This window comes from Galleria mellonella, unplaced genomic scaffold, assembly GCF_026898425.1.
Source record: "Galleria mellonella isolate WM207_F2 unplaced genomic scaffold, CSIRO_AGI_GalMel_v1 utg63, whole genome shotgun sequence".
In the NCBI taxonomy this organism is placed as follows: Eukaryota; Metazoa; Arthropoda; class Insecta; order Lepidoptera; family Pyralidae; genus Galleria; species Galleria mellonella.
In genome coordinates this window covers 3,730,843-3,751,032 of record NW_026442130.1, presented here as the reverse complement: position 1 = coordinate 3,751,032, position 20,190 = coordinate 3,730,843, and positions in this window count along the sequence as shown.

Here is a 20,190-nt window from a genome sequence, read left to right as displayed (position 1 = left end):
AATGATTAGCCAGTAGAGAATACCATACGGCACTAAGCTTGCCATATGAAAAAATTGTTTTATGCAAATAAAGAAAATGCTATATTATATAGGTAATAGAGCGTTCTAGAAATATTATGATATGTTCCACACTTAAAATTATACCTTCCCAGAAATTTCTGAAGTACCTACAATTATTTAAAACAGTGTTCATCCTAAGACACCCTTCCCTACAATCGAAATTAAGAGGCCCAGTGACAATCTAGACGAATTAAACGCATCTCACTTACCCCTTATGATACTACAAAAATGTTTTAGCAGTCATAAACTTTATTCGTATAGAAATAAAGCCTAAATTTTCTTAGCAAACAACAACAATAGAACCACGTTTGATCGCAGCATTATCTCGGCATAGTGCTTCTCATTGAAGTTAGGTTTACCTATCGTCGGCGATGGATATTAGACTGTATCTTGTTGGTTGTAAGGTTGATAATAGATAGGGTAATATGATAATATCGCCACAGGGGTCGAAAAAATCCAGCCCTCAATTGCGACGCCCCGCGTAGCTAGCTACGCTTCCTATACTATCTTGTTGTGGATAAACTTGGAGAAATAGGAATTTTTATTGTAAAGAAAAAACTGGATTTGGGAACAACATATTCGGTTTATTTTCAACTGGATGTTACTAAATAATGTAAGTTTTAACCGACTTTAAAAATGGAACAGGATCTCAATTCATTAAAATAACAATCGAATCCTAATTCGAGTGTGAGGACTCGGAAAAGTACTCGAATACTTATAACAGTATTCCAGTATTTCATGAGATTAGACTGTGTAATGTAATGTAATATAATGTAAATTGGACTTTTTTAGTATCTCATTTGGGCCGTTGTGCGTATGAGTCGTGGCCAGTTTTTCCTATCTAGATTTAATAAACGTTTTGTTAGTCGCCAGATTACAGTATTTTTCAAGCGACTTCAAAAAGTGAGAAAGTTCTCAATGTAGTTGTAATTTTTGTGTTTGTTATCTCATAACACCGTCATTTATAAACCCGATTTGAATACTTTTTAATCTTAAGGGATATATTTTTAAATTGGTTACATAAAAAAAATATCAAATCGGTTTAGTCGTTTAGTTTATAAATTAAAAAAACTGATTTTGCAACGAAATTAAAGCCGTTGTTTTTTTTTGTTATATATTTAAGTATGTAAATTTTCCTATAAATACATTAAAAATAAGTGAAAAAGTAAACATTAATTGCTACATACCTAATATTAATTTTGTTTAACAAAAACTTATACTAATATATACATATATATATAATTATATAATTATTATTATTCTTACTCTTTAATGTTTCCTTCAAAAGATTATAGTGGTAAACGTATTATAAATACAAACAAATGAATTAAATCAAAATAAATATCTTGTAAATAAGTATTTACTCGGCTTTTTTACATTTTTCTCAGCACAACATTAACTGCAACACAGATTAGTGCGTATGAATAGGAGTAATGAAATAAATATTTTGCCGGTGGGGCAAATTCGATAACGCCCGGCTGGCTAAACCCCCAATTTAGCGCAACCTGGCCATTTCACAAAACGCCCGAATTGTCTGCGGCCAAGCACCATGAATATTGTCTATGCGTGTGATTGGGCGGAAACAAACTACCGGATTTTTGTCGATGGTTTCATATATATATAACGTATTTCTTTGACTGTGGTTACTGTTTGGTGTAATTTGACGTGACATTTTTTGTGGTTATTTTTTTGTTATTGGGCAATTTGAGGTTATGTTATTATTTATTTGCTTTTAATAAATTTTTTGTTGAGATCGTTGTGCTAAATACTAGTTGTATTTCCCAGTTTTACTCTTAATTATTATGATGCCTTTGTTCTAATTATAATAATTTTTGTACACTTTGTACAAAAGCCGATTGCTTGGGTACCTCTGTCCCATTCGTGTTTCAACCGTGAAGCAGTTTTGTTTGCATGGCTGTGTTTCGGTTTGAAGGGTGGGATATGGCGTGAATTTACTGGGTACAGAGGAATAACACCTGAGTCCTCAGGAATGGCAACGCATGTGAGGTATCATGGGCGAAACAGTATACTCTGTTATGTCCATGGTACTGCTCATGTCTATAGGCGACGGTTACCACTTTCCATCAGGTGGGCCGTTAGCTTGTTTGCCATTCGAAGTTGTATATAATAAAAAAATTAAGTCAGTATATTATGAACTTTACGTGTTGTTGATACATTTTTTTTGATACAGTATCGGGACTTTGTCGTAATTACGACGTGGAGCAATCCATGTTGAAACATCGGCAGTAAAAATCAAAGGGCCTACCATAAAACGTTTTTCGAAATTTCGAGGCCAAACGGAATACTTTGATCTTGAAATTACATAATACATACCATATCTACATAATTTCATTTCTTTGGACTTTTGTGGTGAGATTTATGATACAGGAAATATTAAGTTCCATTTAGGTACTTGTCTGACTTCGCTATGAAAAGAAACAGGGGATTGAGTCCGAAAATTCGGAATTTAATTTCATGGTAGATCCCCAGGTATATGGGCACTGTTTACCTGCAATCATATCATGAATTAAGTTCCGATAGTATATTTTAAATATTACTAGCGACCCGCCCTGGCTTCGCACGGGTGCAATGTCGATACTAAATATGCTACAGAGCCTTTTAAAAATTAACCTTAATCACTACATAGTATAAAACAAAGTCGCTTCCCGTCTGTCTGTCCCTATGTAGGCTTAGATCTTTAAAACTACGCAACGGATTTTCATGCGGTTTTCTTTAATAAATAGAGTGATTCAAGAGAAAAGTTTATATGTATTATACGTGCATAATATATTAGAGAAACACTGATAATTTTAGAGGTCTCTAATGTGATGTGATGTAATGTGCACCCGTGCGAAACCAGGGCGGGTCGCCAGTACTAACTAAAGTACGAACAAAGAATTTCGAAAAAATCGTCGCGCTGAAAAGCACGATAGCTTATTATGCATGTACTATACATATAAACGTAGCCGTGTGGTCCCGGCATAGAATAGTCCACTCCTAGCTTTTCTGTGGGTGTCGTAAAAAAGGGAGACTTTGTACAGAAGTAGTTTGCTTGGGCACCTCTGTCCCATTAATGTTTCAACCATGAAGCAGTTGTGTTTGAATAGCTGTGTTTCGGTTTGAAGGGTGAGATATGGCATAAATTTACAGGGTACAGAGGAATAACACCTGAGTCCTCAGGAATGGCAACTCATGGGGGGTATCATGGGCGAAACAGTAAAAAAAAGATAAGTAAGGGTCGGCGAGGAATGAGCAGCAGCGTCCCTCTTAAAACAGCTCTAAAGCCTGACTGCGGTGCCAATCCGCCTGGCAAGTGTGGTAGCTACTGGTAACATCCCCCAAGGGGGAGGCTTATGTTCAACAGTGGACGGTTAAAGGCTGATATAATGATGATACATATAAACCTTCCTCTTGAATCGCTCTATCTATTAAAAAACACGGCATCAAAATTCGTTGCAAATTTTAAAAATCTAAGCATACTCGTACATAGGGACAGACAGCGGGACTTTGTTTTGTACTATGTAGTGTTTAGTGTCATAATTTTATTCCATGTTAATTTGTAATTATTCGATTATCAACAAATCGTACTTCGCTTCCCTTAATTTGTACAAAAGCTTCAGACTATTGACTTTGCAAACTTAAAACTACAAATAAGATTTAAATGAGTGCCGGGGGCTTCGACTGTCATTTGGGGGTTTCAATTTAATAATGGGGCGCGTTTAGCGGGGTGCAATATGAATGCACCTTTAATACGAGCTATTAAATTTAACCACCCCTTAAATTTGTGGGAAATACGCTTACAGGACGCGTCGAATTGTAATATTGGGAGACTTTTGACGTTTATTTGTCAACTAGTTTAAACCAGCGACGTCGTTCGGTTATAAATTATAGATGCTGTCACATAATAATCCGTCCTTAGATTATATAGATAGTGTATTTCCATACAAATGCTTCGAGAAAAGCGGGTCAACTTTTTCATACAATTTTGCGTGATAAATAGTTAGGAATGATTCCTTTATAACTTCTATATTTATTTTAAATAAATATAAAAAATAAATATTAATATTATATAATATAATGCGTAAATATTAATTTTATTTATTAAATAATAAGTCAAGATGTATTTTATGTGTAAATATATAGAACATTGATAAAAAAGTCAGCTAATTTGACAATTAGCTGACTTAGCTGGCTAGCTCTTAAAAAAACTTTATTAAAATAATCTGTGACGTAATCCGTTTGACCGGAATGTATGAATGTATTTTATTCCTATGATTCATAGGAATAAAAGCATCCTATGTCCTTCTTCATTTCAAATTGTACAATAAAATAATAAAGAAAAAATCTTGATTTATTAAGCCGTTAAAGAGACAAGTAATACAAAGAAATACACTCATTATATCATATTTAAATTTCATATTAGCAAGGTTTATGCATAATATTCGTAGTCTGGTTTCGGTATAGAATAGGCCACCCCTTTCTTTCCCATGGGTGTCGTAAGAGGAGACTAAGAGAGGCCGACTGATTGGCAGCAGTGTCCCTCTTAAAACATCTCCAAAGCCTAACTGCGGTTGCCAATCCGCTTGCCTAGTGTGGCAACTACTGATAAAACTCTTCAAGGGGGAGGCTTATGTCCAGCAGTGGACAGTTAAAGGCTGATATGATGATGATGATGTTGTATTGATATTTTCATCAGAAAATCTTTGATTGTTTGTTTGTTTGTTTGTAATAAATAAACTCAAATACTACTTAACCGATTTTAAAAATTCTTTCACGTATAAAAAGCTGTATTATCACTGAATAATATAGGCTTATATATTTGTTTTTTTTTTTTTTTTAATTACAGATACTAAAATTATAATAGGATGTATTATTGTAATTTTACTAAAGCTAAAGTATAAAAAATTTGCTTGTTAAGGCTAATATAAAGTACTAATATATCTTTCTATCTATTTACTAGTGCAAAACCGGGGCGGATAGTTAGTTATTTTCTATAATACGCTATATTCAGTTATAAATATTTTATTAATGAATTATTTTTTACACAGAAATCTGTCAATAAATTCCAAGTGAAAATATCCTTGCCAACTGTTTACCGATTTAGCTGCCTTCTGAGTAACTCGAATGCGCTTTCAGATGTTATAAAACATTCATAGGGGGTAGGAGGGGCCCCCTGTTTGCCGTTTGGCTTGGAGGGAGGCGGCTCGGTGCGATATCGCATCGGCAAACATGGGTGGCAAATTTTGTTTATAGATTTAGATGATTTGTAGTTAAGTTTGGGATTTGTTCTCTGCTGTAATATATTTGTTTATTTTTGTACTTCATATTAAGAATTCGGTAACGTAACAGAGTGATGTCGTAAGATATAAATAGAAAAAAGAAAAAGAAACAAGAAGTGAGTGCATAGAAAGGAAATTTGAAAATCTAACGATTTTCTTATATTTTTGAACGATTTAAAAAACAAGTGTTTTGAAAGCGTATTATAAAGTTAAATATAGAATTGTATGCATAATTTTATAGAAAGTCTATTTCTCCGGTTACTAAGTTTAAATCGCATAGTAAATTTTAATAATTATATTAATATTTATAAATTCGAAAGTTTTAAAGCAAGGATGGATTTTTTTGATGAGTGAAAATGGTATAGTAACCCCGCCTGTGCTAACGGGATACGTTGACGGAGCACCAGTGAAAGGTGATAGATGAGAATGAAAACAGGCCAGTTAGCCCATCATGATGAATTCATCAGGAATTAATCATGATAGTTTCCAGGGGGAACCGCGAGGAGGTCGACCTGGTTGGGTATATTGCTAGCAATGGGATTCTCAGTCTCCATTACTAACAATCCCTTTCTCCCCAATGGACAGAGGTTTGTTACACTTTCAAGTAGTAGCGGTAGAAATGATGATGATAATGAGATTATAAGAATCTGAGTGTTGCATATAATATTAGGAATAAATTATGATTTATTAAACTAAATATATAAAAATTTAGACATGTTGAAACATATTTACGCAACATTATATATATTGCGTAAATATCTTATACAAAATAGTTGATAGTTAGGTATATATAATACTCTTATGACAGTGGGTATACTTATACAAACATATCCGGCTCTTTACCCGGGTACTGTCGCCCGACTCGGCGACATGATCCCTCTGAAGTATTGTGTCCACACAATATACGCGCAAATAAACCGGATCTCTCGCCCGGATATACCGGCTTTATAACCCGAGCAGCGCTTCTTGGCAATGGCGAAAAACAAAGTAGCGGCAGTGACGGCAACGTTATAGAAATATTATTGAAATATGGAAATCAAACTTTATTTATTTATAAAAAAAAATGCCTCAAATATTTTATAAAGATAAAGTTTTATTTCATAGTATTGTTTGATACGGGGATATGGGGAAAAAGATAGTCCAACATAAAACATAAATAAATGATACCTGGGTTATATTTCTTTGTACATAGAATGAGCCACCCCTTCCTTTCTCGTGAGTGTCGTAAGAGGCGGCTAAGGAAATTTAGTGGTCGAAATATGAGCAGCAGTGTTCTATTTTAAAGATCAAGGCCTAATTGCGGTTGCCAACTCACTTGCCAAGTGTGACAACTACTGGCAAAACTCTTAGGGGAAGGATTATGTTCAGCAATATGCATGTCATGTCCAACCATCCGGAAGAGTGGTGGTCTTCTACCGTGCGTTTTTCAAGGCACTTTCTTCCACGCGCAACCACTTTTTCAAATCAACGTCCAGTAGCAGTATTTCCAAACCGATACAACATCATAACCTGCAAGAAAAGAGCATATTCCTTTTTAGAAGGCCGGCAGCACACCTGCAATGCCGTTGGTGTTGTGGGTGATCACGGGCGGCGGTAGTCACTTACCATCAGGTTAGCCGCATGCTCGTTTGCTTCCTGTGTTGTAAAAAAAAAGTAGATATTTAACAGTTGAAATAATAATAATTAAAAAAAAAGTATGTGCTCGTATCTTGTATACAGCACGAATATCTCCGTGTAGTTTAATCTCAGATGTACGCAGCCTCAAGTGTACTTGAAAAGTGGCATCAAACTGGCGGGCACTATTTTCAACCGACTTTAAAAAGAGAGAGTTAATAATAATTACTGGGTTTGTTACAATAGAAATTTGTTTTTTGTGGGACACAATCTTTCATTACGTGTGTAATCCAGGCAACAAGGATATCAAGGTAAAACATGAAATATATTAGTTTTTAAGTTAGACCTTCAGGAATTCAAATGTGGAAGCTACATCCAATTTGATGCAGTAGTTTTTGCGTGATGTTGGAAGAAATTTACAGACAGATAGACAGTCTATACAGTATTATTGGTCTTATTAACCCCCCCCCCCCCACGCAAGGGGTGGCCTATTCTATGCCGGGACCTATACGGCTAACTACAGAGGCTAATGTAGAGAAACTAGGGGCGGAAAGGGATTATTAGTAATGAGGTCAAATAGCCCTATTACTAGCAATATACCGTGTCAGGTCGACCTCCACGTGGTTCCCTGGACACTATCGTAGTTAATTCTAGTTGAATTCATCTGGATGGTCTAACTGACCTGCTTTCATTCTTTTTAATCATCTATCACTGGTGACCCGCCAGTGTATACCGATAGCGCAGCCAGGGTTACCATACCATTATTACCCATTAAACAATTTACTAGAGGGAATCTTTGTACAAAAGTCGTTTGCTTGGGTACCTCTGTCCCATTCATGTTTCAACCGTAAAGCAGTTGTGTTTGCATGGCTGTGTTTCGGTTTGAAGGGTGGGATATGGCGTGAATTTACAGGGTACAGAGGAATAACACCTGAGTCCTCAGAAATGGCAACGCATGGGTGGTATCATGGGCGAAACGGTATACTCTGTTATGTCCATGGTACTGCTCATGTCTATAGGCGACGGTTACCACTTTCCATCAGGTGGGCCGTCAGCTTGTTGGCCATTCTAAGTTGTATAAAATAAAAATGTAAACGAACTATATTCGGATGCAATATGTGAGTTTGTTTAATAAAAAGGCGACGACTGATTACACCGCCACGTGCCGCGGGGGCACATCAAAAGTGCACTCTTGTACTCACACGTGTTACTTCACACTAGTTCCGTGTTATACACGCCTTGTATTCATTCAAGTTAATTCTGGAATGTAATTTGCACGGAGTGTAAACGATTGTATTTAGTGTAATTGATATAGCACGGAGAATTGACAATCGATGGGGGAAAATGAGTCTTCGATTGGTGACCCTGTCTACAAACGAAGTGTAGAAGCAAGCAATAGACTCGAATGTATTGTATGAAGTCAGTGGACGCAGGTGGTTTTTTTTTTTGATGGGTGCAAATGGAATGGTAACCCCGTCTGCGCTAACGGGATACGCTGGCGGGGCACCAGTGAAGGGTGATAGATGAGAATAAAAACAGGCCAGTTAGCCCATCATGATGAATTCATCAGGAATTAACCATGATAGTTTCTAGGGGGAACCGCGAGGAGGTCGACCTGTTTGGGTATATTGCTAGCAATGGGATTTTTGGTCTCCATTACTAACAATTCCTTTTCCCCCACGCAGGTGGTTTAGGATCATTTCTATGATAGAGGGCTGTGTGTTCAGTATTAGAATAATTAATGGCTGAAAAAATAATTAGGTACTTATTGGGTAATTATTAGGTACTTAATTTATATTTTCGTTGTATTTTGTAAAACCAGTGCTATACAACGGTACACACTCCAGTCACGATAATTGGCCCCTGGGGTTTCCAGGGGCCAATCATCGTGACTGATTTATTTATCGTTGAATTCGTCACGATGGGCTAACTGACCAGCTTTCATCCTGATGTCTCACTGGTGCCCCGCCAGTGTATACCGTTAGCGCAGGCGGGGTTGCCATTATCATTCATTAAAAAAAAACTTCATGGTCGAGGAATAAACAGTAGCGTGCCTCTTATCACCAAAACCGATTAAGACGACTAAGAGAGGGCGAGGGATGGAAACATCTCCAAAGCCTAACTGCCAACCCGCCTGCCAAGCGTGCCAACTACCAATTCGTAATTATATTATTTTAAATAAAAACATAATTTTCCAGATCCAGAAAAACGAGAAACTTTTTTTTTAAATTTAGTTATAAAAGAAACAGTAATACAACGAGTAAATAATAAATTCGTGTGTCAGCAAACATTACAAGAACACAATTAATAAAGATCGCCGCGAGGCTGTTTGTGATTCGCACTACACGCGAGCCGCGTGCCCGCCCTTAATTCCCTCTAATGACAGGGTCTCTACATTGATCACGAAAATTATTGGCACCAAGAATGTTGTATGGAATCTCCGAATCGAAGTTCCTAGTGAGCGTTGTATAAAAATTTTACAAACCAATTATACCAATCCGTACATATCAATAGTACTAATGATATGTTGGAGAAAGAAAGATTATTCTGTATGCTGTAAATTTGTTAATAAATATGTTAATAAATAAATAAATATATTCATTGATAAATACATTTATTATTATGTTTATTAATTAATAAATAAATTTATTAATTCATGTTCCCCAAAAAAACGACTTCAATTATGGCAAAATCAGTTGTTTTAATTTGAAAACTAAACTATTAGGGCGATTTTGATAACATTTCTATAGAATTAATCTGTTGTAAGTACATCTTTTCGAATAAAAAAATAATCTTTCAAATCGGTTTACAACTGATGGAGTTATAAGGTAACAAATATAAAAAAATACAATCGAATTGAGAACTTTCTTCTTTCTGAAGTTGGCTGACTCACGTTAGTTAGTTAATGCAGTACTAGTTAGTTAGTAAGATATTTGACAAACATGGCGTTTGGCGGCAAATTATTCCGTCCTCGACGCAGTTACCAGTTACCAGGCAGCGCTATGGTAATAAGTTGGCATCCGGTGAATATTATTCGTCCATCGTTTTCAAACGACATGTTCAGATTACAACACCCTTGTTCACATAATTAAAGATTGTGCCCCACAAAAAAAAGACTTCCAATGTGATAAAACTAGTTATTTTTAATCTAAAACCTGATAATCATATTCCAAAAGTAGGCATTTGATCAAGAGGAGTGAAAACGTGACCATCGCAAACTTAGCGACGCACGTTTCTGGCAAAAGGAAACAGCATCTAGAAGACATGGAGTGTACAAGATCGATGTCAATGGAAGACCGCTCTGGACGCCCTCTGCTCTGTCTTTTTTTTATTTTATAGCTTGGCATGCATTTGTTCAGGCATCCCGCCTTCGTAATTTGACACGGATGACGAGATGCCTGCTGCAGAAGATGTGGAAAATTAAAAAAATCATATATTTTTAAGTAGTGTATTTGGCAACATGAAAATTTATGCGCAATCTATTGGCCTGTTGGTCTCATTGTAAATTAAAGACTATTAACTTAAAAAACACTTTAATTTGAAAAGAATTAATATGAGCCAATACAAATATAACTGGATGTAATATAATTTAACTTTACACTGTAATAATAATACTATAATATAATTATATAGAAAAAAGCAACAGCGTGTTTCTTGACTGTTCTTCTTGGCTAAAATTGTGTCTCGAATGAAATGGGCGGTAATGAAAATAATGATTTAAAAAATGTTTAAAACTAAGTTAACTTTAAACAAAATATTTCTTTCTTTCTATCGTTTCATTGTTTAATAAACAAATCGAGAAATCACGTACTCGTTTGAGATCAGTTAAAAACGTAGCTGAATGTGAACGAACAGAAATTTAAATTGAGACGAAATACCTTCTGGTTTTTAATTGAAATATTATAATTGCGCTTCGCTCCCATACCGAGGCGGGCGTAGAACGGAATGCGTAAAGCAATTATTGTTTTTACTACTCTCTTTTATTCCTTAACTGTAATGGAAAATTTCAGCACGGATGTCTATTTTTATTGCGGTTTTTTCAGGTTAACGCTTGGTAAATGTAATAATAATAATAATAATAATAATAATAATTTATTTCAAAAATAAATGTTACATTTTAAATATAGGTAAAACTCTGCTCCCTAAATAGGTAAATCCTGTACTTTAGGATAAGCAGTGCTCTTCCCTATATGGCACAATGACACAAAATTATACAAATAAAGAAACAATACAAGTTAAGGTACTAATACGGTAATAATTTAATTTGCCCAAAATAATATTTTGTAAATGAAATCTTGACTGTGTAATTTGTGAATGTATGGAATGGATGAGTTATTTTAAAATGGCAGTCATAACCTAACATACTACTAATAACAAATCCTCAGTTTCATCATATGTCTTACTTAATAGCCAATTACTAACAATTATTTTGCATATATGTTTAGTTTTTGAATATATAGATAATTCCTTATTTGCCTTTTTATATAAATATGGTCCCAAAAATAATAAAAACTTCCGAATAAATGATGTGTGAAATTTATTATAACTTTTTAAAGCTTGAACATCATTAACTCTTCTTTTATGCTCAGAAATATTTGCATCAAACTGATATATAGAATGTTGTTTACTTATAGTATTAAGAATATATAATTTACGGACAGAAAGAACATTACATTTTTGGTATAGCAAGTTTGTGGGATATTGAAAATCATAGAAATTAATAACCTTTAAAACAGCTCTCTGTGCAATCTCAAGATTTATTAGAACTGTCTTAGGAGCACCACCCCAAGCAACTATACAGTAGGTCAAAAGGGACTGACACAATGTAGTATAAGTTAGTTTTAGAATTTTCATATCTGCAACTTGCCTCAGACGTTTGAAAATGTAAATAAGTTTCCTAATTCTACAAGTTAATTTATTTATATGCTGTTTAAATGTTAAATTATTATCAATAAATACACCTAAATATTTTATTAGCTGTGTTCTTTCCAAAGATTTACATGAGCATGTTCTATTGTTTTTTAGATGTAATGGTAAACAAGTATGGGCAGTAATACATAAATTAACAGACGGTTGAGTAGACTCCCGGATGGAAAATGCAAGATATTTAGTTTTTAGTGTACTTGAAGTATTGTTGGATGGTTGTATTTTATATTATTATTTTCAGCCGTTAACTGTCCACTGCTGAACATAAGCCTTCCCCATAAGGGGAGTTTTGCCAGTAGTTGCCACGCTTGGCAGGTGGGATGGCAACCGCAGCTAGGTTTTTACAGATGTTTTAAGAGGGACGCTGCTGTGGCTAAGGGAAATTATGGTGGAGGGAAGCCTCCACCATAATTTCCCTTAGCCACCTATTACGACACTCTCGCGAAAGGAAGGGGTAGCCTATCCTTTGCCGGGACCCATACGACGAATGGGTGGTTGTATTTTCTGATAATGTCTGAATTTAAAAAATAGAACGAAAGGAAATGATATTGAATGATGTTATGACTCACAAATAAAATTTATTTATTTATTTATTTAAGGAACACCAACAGCATATTGCATTATAACATATACATAGGTATAACAAACATTAAATATAATACAGTATTAATGCACTATTATAGGTATTCACAGCATTTACTTTAACATATTAATTAATCTTATATTTCGACTAAGGACAGACAGTCAAATATTGTATTTTTCTATTACAATTTTCGCCCTGTGCATGCTTCAATGTAGTTCTTTTGTGATGTTTTATGAATTTGTGAAAAGCTATTTGAAATGTGCAAACAAAGTATAATTTCATAAAAGGATGCAGCTATTTTATTACGATCAGGCAATAAATATCTTTTCTATACTTTAACATTTTCTTTTTTAATTTAAAAATATTATAATATAATGAAGACATTGAAATAAAACTGCTCAAGTGTACGTCGCAGTTGCATACTAAAGGTTTCGTATATAAAAAAAGATTTTTTTTTGTTTGAATTTCCTTTGTAAAAATTTTGACAATTTTTCCTTCCCTAAGAATTTGGAATTAAAAAAAATAGCTTGTCTAGCTATTTTAATATATTGCGCTTACTAATGAACAGCATTTCATATTTATTTATATGTATATCTTCGTTATATGATTTGACTGGATTAGTCATAGCACATATATGTACTATGGCATTATTAAACTTAGTCTAATTACCCGATTTATACAATTACACATTACTAGACTTTTTTTTATACAACTTAGAATGGCAAACAAGCTGACGGCCCACCTGATGGAAAGTGATAACCGTCGCCTATAGACATGAACAGTACCATGGACATAACAGTACACACACGTTGCCATTCCTCAGGACTCGGGTGTTATTCCTCGGTATGTTTTTAGCAATAACACCATCAAAATTACATTTGTATAGTAAACAATAAATAAATAAATACTTAATTTGTTAGCACTTCAGAACGTTTACCCTAAACCTCTCGAGGAGTGGGCGTTGAAACATGATCAAATTGAATGCCAATTATCACCGCACCATCTCAATATTAGACATACCCACGGCACGTGACCAATGCGATATTGCTTTTTTATTTGCCCAGTACACCCCTTCAGAAGTTGTCAACATGTTTCGACGTTATATACAATATTAATAATTCCATTTCGAAAATACTCTAACGTTCCAATATGGACTTTACGACATTGAGTTAAACGTTCGAAATATTTCGAGGGTCGGTTCGTTAAGTTTGTCATGCAACTTATTTGTCGTTTGCTCATAGGATATTAGTAGCGAAGTGGAGAACTATTTGACTAAAATCTTTGCGACGCGGATCGTTCCCATGGAAATGGATTAGTCTGGAGATTTTTGTTGTTTTTTCATTTTCCACATGGCGATTTCTCACCATGCAATCTAAGTGTGCAAAGAAAGGATTAAACTTTATAATATATAGTTGTTAGAAAACAGGCATGTTCTACTGCCTGTACAATGGATTGTGCTCAGAGGAATTGTTCAATATGATACCCACAGCCACTTTCTACCATTGTACGGCTCGCTATCGACAGGGAGTTCATCCTCATGTCCTACAGCCTCAATGGTCGCGTACTGCGCGGTTTCAGATATGTTTCCTCCACGAACACTCAGGTTGTAGAATAAGCTCCCTGCCGAGATTTTCCCAAGAGACTACAGTATGGGGTTCTTCAAAAGAGGAGTAAAGAGGTTTCTTCAGGGTCGGCAACGCACGCGTAATACCTCTGGTATTGCAGGTGTTCATAAGCTACGGTAACCACTTACCATCAGGTGGGCCGTATGCTTGTTTGTCACCTCAGTGGTATAAAAAAAACATTTTAGTATTTCGGTACATCAATAAATTAAAGTTAATATACAATTCCTTAAATACTAATACTAATTATAAGTAATCTTCCAACGCACCACACCGAGGCAGCGTACCCAAGATACTAGCAGCAATACCTCTTTGGATTGCCAAACTTATATTTTGGGCAAAGTAGCTACCAGCTCTCGGGTCACCAGTAACCTCGATGAGACGCGCTGCGATCATCCGATAAAAATTCTTTGCATCTGGGCTCCACGGGCCCATCGTCTCTACAGCAAATGGCAGAAAACAATAAGACCCCTCCAGATGTGAGTATTAACGCCTCTTTATTGTTTCCGCTGTCCCTGCCGCTGCATCCGAACAAGAGGTTATATATGCGTTATTTTTATCTTAAATCTAAGTTTGAACAAAAAGAATCTTACTCTTCACTACCAAGCTTAAGGCCATATGAACACATCAATTAAAGGTGTATACAGCTGTCACAGATAAGCGTCAATGTACACTAACTAACAATGATACAATTAGAAAAGACCTAACTACCAATCCATATTATTAATAAGCCTAGTAAACTGTACTAAAGAATTACCAAAGATGTCGATATCATGGTCAACGTTTACGGCTTTATTACACGATGATAACATTCTGTTGAGGGAAGAATTGGATCCTAAGTTAGTACGACAAGAGTTCTTAGACTATAAAATCTTTACATTTTTGTTATTTTTTTTTTTCGATTATTGTTTTAATTATTAGGATGTTTTTAAATTAATTTAAATAAAAAATAGCGGTAAAAGCTATCGTCTCATTGTCCTCATTAAAAAGTTCACTATTTCTTTAAAAAAAAAAAAAAAATAGATCGGATGCTTCATCAAAACCGGTATTTCATTAAGTCTTTATCCTTAAAGTCGTGAGTTGAAAGAATAGAGCCGCATTCCAGCAGCTCCGCCGCGTAATGAAGAATGTACAGTAGAAGCGAGTTATTTCAAATACCTTTTGTTTTTGCGCTTTTCTTCTCCGCTAAATAAAGACGATGTGACATTCCAATGGGTCTATTTATTTTATAAAAAAAAGTTCCAAGTTAGAAATAATGTTATTGTAACCTATTTCTTATTGATCATTTGTTTATAGAGATTTATTTTTAAACTAGCGGCCCGTCCCGGCGTCGCACGGGTGGACATTTTTACATTTTAAAAAGTGGCCATTAAGGCTGCACACGCGACAGAAGTTTAAAAATGGAGTAACTTTTCCCGTTTTCCCAACATTCCCAACAGTGAGGGGAAATGTTGCAACAATCAATAGATTGTTGCGTAATGAAAAGTATACTATAAACTGCCCAGGAGTATGAAGAATAATTGTAACCAAGTTTCGTTAAATTCGTCGAGTAGTTTTTGTTTCTATAACGAACATACAAACAGACAGACAAAAATTTTACTTTAATTGTCTAATTGTTTGTAAAGTATGACGTCAGGAGGTATATACACGTGTAATACCTGTTTAGGATGGATGAACACAGGTTACTTTTTATCTCATTCATTGAAACATGCAAATTGACAATAAAAACTAATAAGTATATACTTATTATATATATATATATATATATATATATATATATATATATATATATATATATATATATATATATAATACATTTTCTCAATATCCTCTACCCAAAGGTTGTCTGGATGTGATTGCTTAGCGATAAAGCCGCCTTTCGTATTACTCTTCATTAAAATTATATATATCAATTATTTTATACTTATAAAATTATGTAAAATACAGTGTAAAATAAATAAATATGACTCTTATATATGACAGGGCGCTGGTTACACGTTGTCTAAGAAGGTAAGAGGTAATAAACAAACAAACTCATTTTTGAATTTATATATATTCTTTATTGCACTTGTAAGTTACATATAAAATAATCTATTTATAAATGTTGTGAGCAAGGGTGGACTTATCTCTGACAGAGATCTCTTCCAGTCAACCCAGTACAGTAAGAAAGCATTTCGTTAGCGGGCAGCTGAAGTGCTACAACTATTAATACATAAACAAATATATAATTAAATAAAATATTAAAATATATAATAAAATATTACATAAATACATACACTATAAATACATTATACTAATTTATTACATTAGTAATGATTACTATATCATAAATAATAAAGATACCGGATTAACATAATTTATTTCCAAGTGAACACACATTCAATTGCATAAAATACAAGTTTTGACACATTTGATTGGTAATTAACCATGTTTATTACCAATTAGTCATGTTATGTGCTAGATTTTATTGTTTATTGTTGGTTTAATTTCAATTCTAATTGATGAGACGTTGGATTTACACATTACTTATTAAAATTCACTGTCTTTTGTCCCTTTCCATTTCATGTGATTTTGCGAACAAATAGACAAAGACAACGAATTTTAATGATCAGTCTATGGTGTTTACGAATATAAAAATTCGTATAAAACGAAAACAGACAGAAGACAACGAATATACTTTGAAATGTGGTTTGGGTATTGTGTTCATTCCAACGTCAATTAATATTCAACTAATACCTCTGAATATTTTACTAGGAATTAGAATCGTGAGCATATTTTCCATAGTGTGTAATTGAATTGAATTTAGTAGATAGATAGATAGATAGATAATTTGTTTACATTACTTACAGCACACAAATTACAATAAAAAAAAAGAAAAAAAAATAGTAATAATAATTGTAATCAAAAATTAAGGAATTGACTACAAATAATTTACAATTAAACATTTTAAACAAATGAAAAATTATATAACTTAGTACTCGTAATATTATAAATGTGAAAGTAGGTTTGTTTGTTTGTTTGTTTCACCTTATAGCGTTTAACAGCTTAATCAATCACTAAGATATTTGTTGTACACGTACCTACTATATGGGATGTAGAAGGATATAGGCTAATTTTATCCTGGTCAGTAAACGTATCCTGGTGACGTGACGAAGTAGCGGTTAACGCTAGTAAGAAATAAACATTTAACTGTATTATTTATTTATTTATTTAATTGTTTATTCTACACAACAGTTATTTATAAGAATATGACAGAGGTAATCAAATGTACAAAGGCGAGCTTAACTCTAATAGAGTTCTCTTCCAGCAACACCCAAAGTGGAAAGGAGCATCAATGAATGAATGAATTTTATTGCTAGAATGTGGTACAATAAGGTTATATGGTAGTATTACAATGTTTTCACACATTTTGTCATTACTGACGTGCAACAGTCATTACAAAAGTTATGACAAAATAATTTCTTAATCTATACTTATAATAAATCTGTAGAGAGGTCAATTCTGTACATGAAATATATTTCCAAAATAACTATCAGGGGGTGATTAGTGATCGATACTGATGCCAAAAATGCAATCGGTAAAATTTTTGTCTGTCTGTCTGTATGTTCGTTATAGATACAAAAACTACTCGACGGATTTTAACGAAACTTGGTACAATTTTTCTTTATACTCCTGGGCAGGTTATAGTATACTTTTCATCACTCTACGATCAATAGGAGCTGAGCAGTGAAGGGGAATGTTGGGAAAACGGGAGAAGTTACTCCATTTTTAAGTTTCCGTCGCGTGTGTAGCCTTAATGACCACTTTTTAAAATGTAAAAATGTCCACCCGTATTATGCGTAGTACCGCTAGTATGTAATAATATAATGAAATAACATGTAAAATTTTTAAACACTAATTGTACAGACATAATAATATAATAATAATTGTAACATAATTATATAGAGGGAGACTTTGTACAACAGTCGATTGCTTGGGTACCTCTGTCCCATTCGTGTTTCAACCGTGAAGCAGTTGTGTTTGCATGGCTGTGTTTCGGTTTGAAGGGTGGGATATGGCGTGAATTTACTGGGTACAGAGGAATAACACCTGAGTCCTCAGGAATGGCAACGCATGGGGGGTATCATGGGCGAAACGGTATACTCTGTTATGTCCATGGTACTGCTCATGTCTATAGGCGACGGTTACCATTTTCCATCAGGTGGGCCGTCAGCTTGTTTGCCATTTTATGTTGTATAAAAAAAACAGAAATTGCAATCTATTATAAATATATTATAAATATAATCTATTAAAAATTCCTGGACATACATAGTAACACTTATTTACTAGCCATTTACGCAGTTCTTTTTTTTAAATTTATTACAATTTAAATTTTTAAGTCAACGTCTATGATGTATTTTTTTTACTTTTAATTAAATTAAAGTAGCCTTCAGACTCTTGCAATACACTTCAGTGTTTCAAAACTTGAGGATAAATAATTCTCAATGGACAGAGCGCGTCCATTTGTAAAGTTAAATATGCATCCGTTGCATGCATTCTTTGTTTACCATATTTCTTTATTTGCATATGAATAAATTAACGATTAATTTAGTTGGGCATATGTATTTCAGGAGTTTCATAATTACATTTATAATAAATAACCATTCGCGCGTAAATAGGGCGTAAATATTGTGGCTTTTCTTTTTCTAGTTTAAAATTATTAATACCTACTACTATAGTATTATTTTATCTGTGTAAATAAATAAGTGTAAATAATTAAAATTATGTTCCACAAAAAGAGATCCGACTGGTATTGTGTGTGGAATTGTGAAACCAGTTATTTTAATTTAAAAACTAAACTATTATATTAAATCTATAAACTAAATATCCACCCGGTTCTCCCTGGTGGTTAATTTTTGATGAATTTACCACGATGGGCCAACTGAACTACTTCATTCTCACCTATCATCTTTCACCGATGCCCCGCCAGCGTATCCCGATAGCGCAGCACCATTCGATTTACATCAATTAAAAAAAAAAAAAAATTTGTATTCCTAATATATGATTTTAATTCAAGTATAATCTACAACAATTTAAGGCAAATGCAAGTAAGCTAATTGTGGGCCCGCGATTTCTATCTTAGACCACATTATCGCTTTCCGCCAGATGATATCGTTTCAATATAATTTATATTAATCGCTATTCAATTCAATAGTAAAAAAAAATACTATTCCTTTTTTCCCCCAATCCCCACCTCCCGTTGGACGATAGTGAGAATGTACAGAGCACTGTTAGTAATAGAGACAACATAGTTCGGCGTGAGTCCAGTTACAGTTTGGAATGGAGAGTCCGGCTATAGCGCATCAATAATGCATGATAGTGGACAAATCACTTAGCGGGGACGTTGCAATTTCATTCAGTATAGGTATGCAGTACTATACCTTCCGATATATATTACAGATACCTATCTAATATATTTTCTATGATATTATTTTTACATTTTCGCGTTGTGTAGTTTATGGTTTACCTATAATATATGCGAATTAATAATTTTCTTAAATAATTGCGTTAACACCCATTACTTATAAAGCAATCTCTATGGTATTGTTGTAACGAACTGTTGGTGTTGAAATGGTCGTTAACTTGTTTGCTTCTCTCGCTAGAAAAAAAACATATTAAGAAAAAAAAATGTTTAATTGTTTTTCAAAATTGATAGATAATTGCGACGTTGCCATACTTCGTTATGAACGCCCTTAATGTGTCTACAGGACATTTTGAGGTTCATTATCATGTGTTTCACCTCTAAACGAGGCGTCTTCAGGCAAAGGTTTGAGGTTTTGAGATTTATCGGTGTATTTTACCACGATTGAAGTTGTTTTTTTTACTTTGCAAAATGTATATCATGTATGTAATCAATACATTGTTATTTTTTTTATATGGCCGACTCGACTCTTAAAAAAAAACCTAAGTAGGTTACCTTTCCTATTATTTTCTCGTCATATTAGTACCTGTTTTAGGTAACTTGCCAAGTTTCTTCGAATTCTAAAACATTTTATATTTCCCGGAGGTTATGAGGCTAAATCAATTTACTAAATACCATTCTCTACTGTAAAATAACTCATAAAAA